This window comes from Elgaria multicarinata, chromosome 2 (genome assembly GCF_023053635.1).
Source record: "Elgaria multicarinata webbii isolate HBS135686 ecotype San Diego chromosome 2, rElgMul1.1.pri, whole genome shotgun sequence".
Classification (NCBI taxonomy): domain Eukaryota; kingdom Metazoa; phylum Chordata; class Lepidosauria; order Squamata; family Anguidae; genus Elgaria; species Elgaria multicarinata.
In genome coordinates, this window is record NC_086172.1 from 69,983,351 (window position 1) to 69,989,739 (window position 6,389).

The window sequence follows — 6,389 nt, forward strand, 5'->3', positions numbered from 1 at the left end:
GGGTGGGAGGCCAGACTTACTGGCGGCCATTGTGATTCCTAAGGTCAGTCTCAAGCAGTCAACCCCATTCCACAAAAATGGAAACAACTCACATAAATGGGCTGCATCCATTTGCCATGTGTGCTTTTAAAATCATAGCTAGATACAACAGTGTGTCCTTGAAAGGCTGGATTGTGGACATGCTCAAAGGTACCCCGTCCTGATATTGTTGTTTTCTCAGAAACAGAGAAGCACATGCACAGCCTTCACCCTTAAGAGGGAGGGAGGAAAAGGAAGCACTCTGTGCATGCCCAGAAATAGGCTCAACGAGGGGGGGCAAGTAAGTGGGCCAGCCCTGACCTTTCAGTACAGGCTTCTGATGGATGGAGCACTTGGTGGGCAAGAAGTGCAGGCCAGGGAAGTCCTGGCAGGACTTGGTTGGAGCTGGGCCTATCCAGTGACAGCTGCTTACTTCCCCTTCTTCACAGTACTCCTCAATAGAAGAGCAGCATCGGCAATAAGAGGAGGAAAGCGCCTCTCAGATGACATGGGCACCTGAGGGCTGCCAGAGGCATGCTGGGAGTACTGGCATGTCACTATCTCTCAATCCTAACTCAATCACCACTTTCCTGACCTCTTGCTAACTGTCTTTGTTCTACTTCTAACTGCTATCTCCAGTATTTGAGGCAGTAAGCCTGTGTGCACCAGTGCTGTTGCACCATGTCCTGCCTTGTTGGTCCCTGGCCGATGGCTGGTTGACCACTGTGTGAACAGAATGCTGGACTAGATGGACCCTTGGTCTGATCCAGCATCAGGGCACTTCTTATATTTTTATGTTCACACGGCACATAGCTAAACTATGGAATTCACTACCACAAGATGTGGTGGTGATGGCCACCAATTTGGATTGCTATAAAAGGGAGGCAGATAAATTCCTGAGGAGAACGTTATCAATGGCCACTAGTCCTGATGGCTATGTGCTACCTCCAATATCAGAGACAGTAAGCCTCTTAAATGCTAAGGCATTTAACAGCATTTAACAACATGAGCTGAGTTTGTTTGTTTTAACAGACCCCAGAACAGCTGTTTTTATAAGGATACTGTTGTTTTTATGCTTTTTATGTTTTTAAACTTTGTATATTTGTTTTAAATGTTTACTGTTTTTAACTTTTGTAAACCGCCCAGAGAGCTTCAGCTAGGGGCAGTATATAAATGCAATAAATAAATAAATAAGCAAGCCAGCCAATATACACCAGTTGCTGGGAAGCATGGGTGGGAGTGTGCTGTTGCATCATGTCCTGCTTATGGCTCCCTGATTGACAGCTGGTTGGCCGCTGTGTTAACTAGATGGACCCTTGGTCTGATCAGGGCCAGCGCTACCATTAGGCCAACTAAGCAGTCGCCTACGGCGCAGACCTCAGGGGCATAGTACTGCCCTTTAAGGGTCACAGTTTTATACAAATTAGCTGTTTTAAGAAAAATCAATAAAAGGAAAATATAATAGTTCAGAAACTCTTCTTGAACAGCTGAATAAAAGTTGGCAATTTTTGGTGTGTGTGCCTTGCCTAGGGTGCAAAATAGTCTGACCGGCCCTGGGTCTGATCCAGCATGGCTCTTGTTATATTCTTAACCTGGAGCCGGCAGTGGGACCCAGTAGAAAAACAATAGAAAAACAAAAACAAAAACAAGAATAAAAAAGTTACAAGGATTCATAAATAAGTAGGCGACGTTGAGATCCAACAATGAACACAGGCTTTCCAAGGCCAGGAGGCTGTAAAGTGCAAACAGAGACAAGGAGCTTTTCTATACAAAGCTGTTTAACTCACTATTGCTACTTCTGCTTGAAAGTCTAGTTCTTCACGCAAAAAACTTGATCTTCCCCACCTTTTTGTACTGCCAGCTACATAGCCTCTAGGTGGCACTGTGGTATAGAGGAATAATGCAAACATAGCAGAGAGGGCTTGCACTTTGTTTTGCTTTGGGCAAAAAATAACAGATTTTCCCTGTTCCAAACACTCCCCATGAAATTGATTTTAAAAAACAAAATCCAAACTGGATAGTGATGACATAATCTGAAATATCCATAAATAGCTGTGACTGAGGAATGATGAGTGAACAATATTTGTCTAGAAAAGCTCAAGGTTCTAGATATCCTGAGTACTTCCAGATGAGGCTTTTATTGTGTGACTGGGCTTTTCATGAAAGATGTAGCAGCTGTTATTGTCTACACTTCAGCCTGCCTACCCATATCTGAGAGCAAATAACAACAACAATAATAATAATGGCCCAGGAAATAGTTTTCAGAACTAGAAATGAGCTCACTGTTGTCCTTTCCACACAACAAACCCATTCCTGGTTTCCCAACCAAGCTATCTTCATTTCAGCAGCCTTGGTTATTTGTGAGGCCGGGGTGGGGAGGCAGCTTTTGCTATTGTTAAAGTATTGGGAATTGGAGATCCTTGGTGACCTACTGCAAATCACCTAAAGGTCTTCCTTCTGCCCACCCCTGCTATAAGGTACTAGAAAAGACTCTAAAATTCAAAAACATTTTTCCCTTGGTCCTCTAGAATGCAATCATTTCCTACAATAGCTTAGACAAAACCTGGGGGAATGGGGAGTATAATAATGATCAGCTTACAACATAGGCTGAGCATATAGATGACTACCTTCCATATATTTACATAGTATAGGCTAGTTCACATGGTCATTTTCAGTAATTGATAACTGTGACATCATTTGGTGACTACAATGGGTGAATAAGCCATTGATCAAACAGATAAGAGTTGGGATAAAGTGAATATAGTGTACATATGGTTAATACACTCATTTGATGTGCTTTCCATAGACATGGTTAGGGAAGTGGATATGTTTACATATTTCCACCACAACTGCAATGCTGCTTATGTATGTGTGGGTGATTAGTCATCTTTCCCTCCTTTTTTGTCTGCAGATGGGACTGTGTTATATGCAGAGATAGTAGGAATGTGTACGTGCTTCTTCACCACCAGAATCAGTTGCTTAATGTGAGTATATAAACTGAGTCATGGCCTAATATAGTTAGTGCATTTAGACAGAGAAAAAAACTACAACTGCCAGGACTTTTTTCTATCTAAACATCCATAGGATTGCCCCTTTAGAGGTGCTTCTGGATGGCTTTGGTTGTAGTTCTCAACACCTTTCTGGGTTCATTTTCTGGCATAACTAAACCACAACATTCCAAGACAGATGCAGGAATACTGAATAAAGTTTATGATTTTTATGTAAAAGCCTGACATTGAAACAGGAGAGTAAATGGAGGAGTGACTGATAGCTGAGGCTAGAATAGAATGGTGGGAGGGATTAGTGGCAATTGGAGAAAGTCAGGTAGAAGGAGAACCAAGACAGTTAGTGAGAAAGTGGGTCAGGAAAGTGGGAGCTGAGTTAGGGTTGAGAGATAGTGACCTGGTTTGCTCACCCATACTTTAATTTAAATCAGCCACTATACATGCCAGTACTACACCTCCCAGCATGCCTTTGGCAGCCTGCAGGTGCCCACGTCCTCTGAGACATCCTCTTGTTGCCGATGCTGCTCCTCGATAGAGCGTCAAGGAGTAGCATCACCAAGGAGGGGAGGTAAGTGGCTGTCAGTGGACGCACCCAGCTCTGGCCAATCCTGCTGGGACAGCCTTGGCCAGTGCTTCTCACCCACAAAGTGCTACATCAGGAGCCTGTATTGAAGGGCTGGGGCTGGGCTGGGCCAGGCACTCCCCCACTTTTGTTGGGTCTGTTTCTGGGCATGCACAGAGTACCTCCCCTTCCTCCCTCCCTCTTAAGGGCAAAGGCTATGCGCTTGCTTCCCCCAGATTCTGAGAAAATAGCAATATCAGGATGGAGTGCCTTTGAGCATGTTCAGCCCCTCAAAGTCATGCTGCTGTATCTAGTTACATTTTAAAAGCCCGCAGAGGGTGAGAGAGGCCACCGCAAATAGATGCAGCTCATTTATATAGTTTGTTTCCTTTTATGTGGGATTTGGTTGATTACCCATGGTTGATTACATGTCTTGGTTGATTACATGTCTTGTGAAAGACATGTAGCAGCCACTCGCCCATGCACTCACAATGGCCACCAAAGGCCGGTAAGTCTAGCCTCCTGCCCAAAGCATGCTGGAAGTTATAGGCGTAAGCCTAGTTTTTTTTAAACTAAATTCTTTAAATTCTTTAAAAATACTTAAACCCCAAAATTCATGTTTTTAGATTTTTCTGGTACATTGTAGAGCCAGACCTATCGTCATGTCAAATTTCAAGTTTCTAACTTATCTGGAAGTGGGTAAACATTTCCAGACATACATAACACACACATACTTTCCGCTTTATAGGTAGAGATAAGATAGCTATGCCTTATAGAGTTATGGCAACAACAAACAAACTACATCAAAGGAGAATTCCATGAAATATTCTGTTGACATTACAAGTCCTTGTGATTAAAAAGGCATTTACTCACATATCTAGTGCTGCCAACAAATCACCTAGTGATGTTTGTCTTTGCTAGTGTGATTTGCAGCTCCTATCTTGTTTTCAGGCCTGGAAATTGGAAGACCCAAAATGGATTCACATACCATTTTAAAACTTGTCTTTACACCTTTCTCATGCTTGGTGAATATGATGATGATCATCAGCATCAGCATCTGGAAATGTTGGGATTCTCCAAACCTGCAGTTACCTCTCTGTTGTGAATAAATGGTGCCATTTTGGCTACAAAACGACTCACATTTAGAGATTTGAGAATGTTATTATTAATATAGAGCAGCCCTCTCCCCCTTTCCCCAAACTAATGATCCTAGCTTTTGTGCAGTTTTTTCCGTGTTCTAAAAGGTTGAAATGCTACAGGCTTAGTTACTGGCAGGCAGAGCTTAAGGGCACAATCCTATGCATGTTTAAATAGAAATAAGCACCACAACTTGCAGCATTCCTCAGCCATGTCTTGTTCATGGAGTTTTACAGGTGTGTGTCCAGATGACATCGTCTTCCACTTGTAACTATCCTGGTGTGTTTTTTCACCTCTTCAGTCTTTTCTCTTTCCACAGAAAAGTTCATTAAGGAGGAAAAGACAGAATAACTGCCCAATTTAGTAGTAGTGGTCGGGGCCAGCTAGCTAGAAGCAACCAGGGAAACGGAGTTTGCACAGACATCATATGTATTGTCTTAAGGCCACCCCATTGGCTCATTAGAGAAACCAACAATTTTGGATTCTTCCTCTCTTTGAATTTGTTTCCATTTCAGCTAGTCCTGATAAGAAGACTAACAACTTCTGGCTGCATTACATCTGCAGTACAGCTGGTCATTATTATAAGCACTGTTTAACATTAAGGGCATCATCACGTGGGGGGGGGGGGGGAAATGCGTTTTCTTATTGTCGCTTCTCTGCCCATGCGTTTGTCCTTCATTACTTGCTCTTTCAAAAGAGGAAGTACACAAAGTGCACGTTGTCCATTCAGTGAGCCATTTTGATCACTCTGCTTTTCCTGCACGCAGCAGGGGATAGCGGCAAGTTCTCTCTCAAAAAAAGTCAGAGTTACTGGGGTGTTTTTTTGTCGCAAAAAGGCTAGAAGGGGCAGGAGGCGTGCAGGAAGCAGATGACGTTGAGATGGACCCACAAAAATCTGTGAGTGTGCAATAACTAGTGTGAAATAAAACGCTCCTCTGATGGAGCTCTAAGAGTTGGCGCTTCAGTTCTCTTGCTTTCCTTTTCCCTCCCTGTCTCTTTCGCCTTTGTGTCTGTCATTTTACATTGTACACCTGAGGGCAGGGGATGTCTTGGTTTTTATTGACCCATAAGTCGCTCTGAGAGATTGTTCCGGCTGAAGAGCAGATATAAATGTGTTTTGTTTGTTTTGTGAGCAACTCTAACCCTTTTTGACACCCTGAGACCCTGTTCAGATGACACGCTAAGCCACAGTGGTTAAACATTTAAAGATATACTTTATGGCTTAGAGTGTTGTGTGAACGATTCCTAACCACGGTGGCTACATAACCATCGTTTATACATGCTCACTAACTATTTGCTGCAACGGGGTTAGCAGCCTAACCATGGCTTAGTGTGTTGTCTGAAAAGGCCTTAAGAAGGCAAGGTAGGCAGATGGCATTATTATTATTATTATTATTATTATTATTATTATTATTATTATTATTATTATTATTTCTTACCCGCCTCTCCCTCTGGATCGAAGCGGGGAACAACACTGAATACAAAAATACTATAAAATACATAAAACTGATTAAAAACATATAAAACTAATACATTATTAACGTAACAGTCAGACATCTTAAAATTCGACTGGATAGGCCTGCGGGAAAAGATCAGTCTTTATGGCTTTCTTAAATTCGGAAAGACTGTTAAGTTGGCGAATCTCTCCTGGCAGGCCATTCCACAGT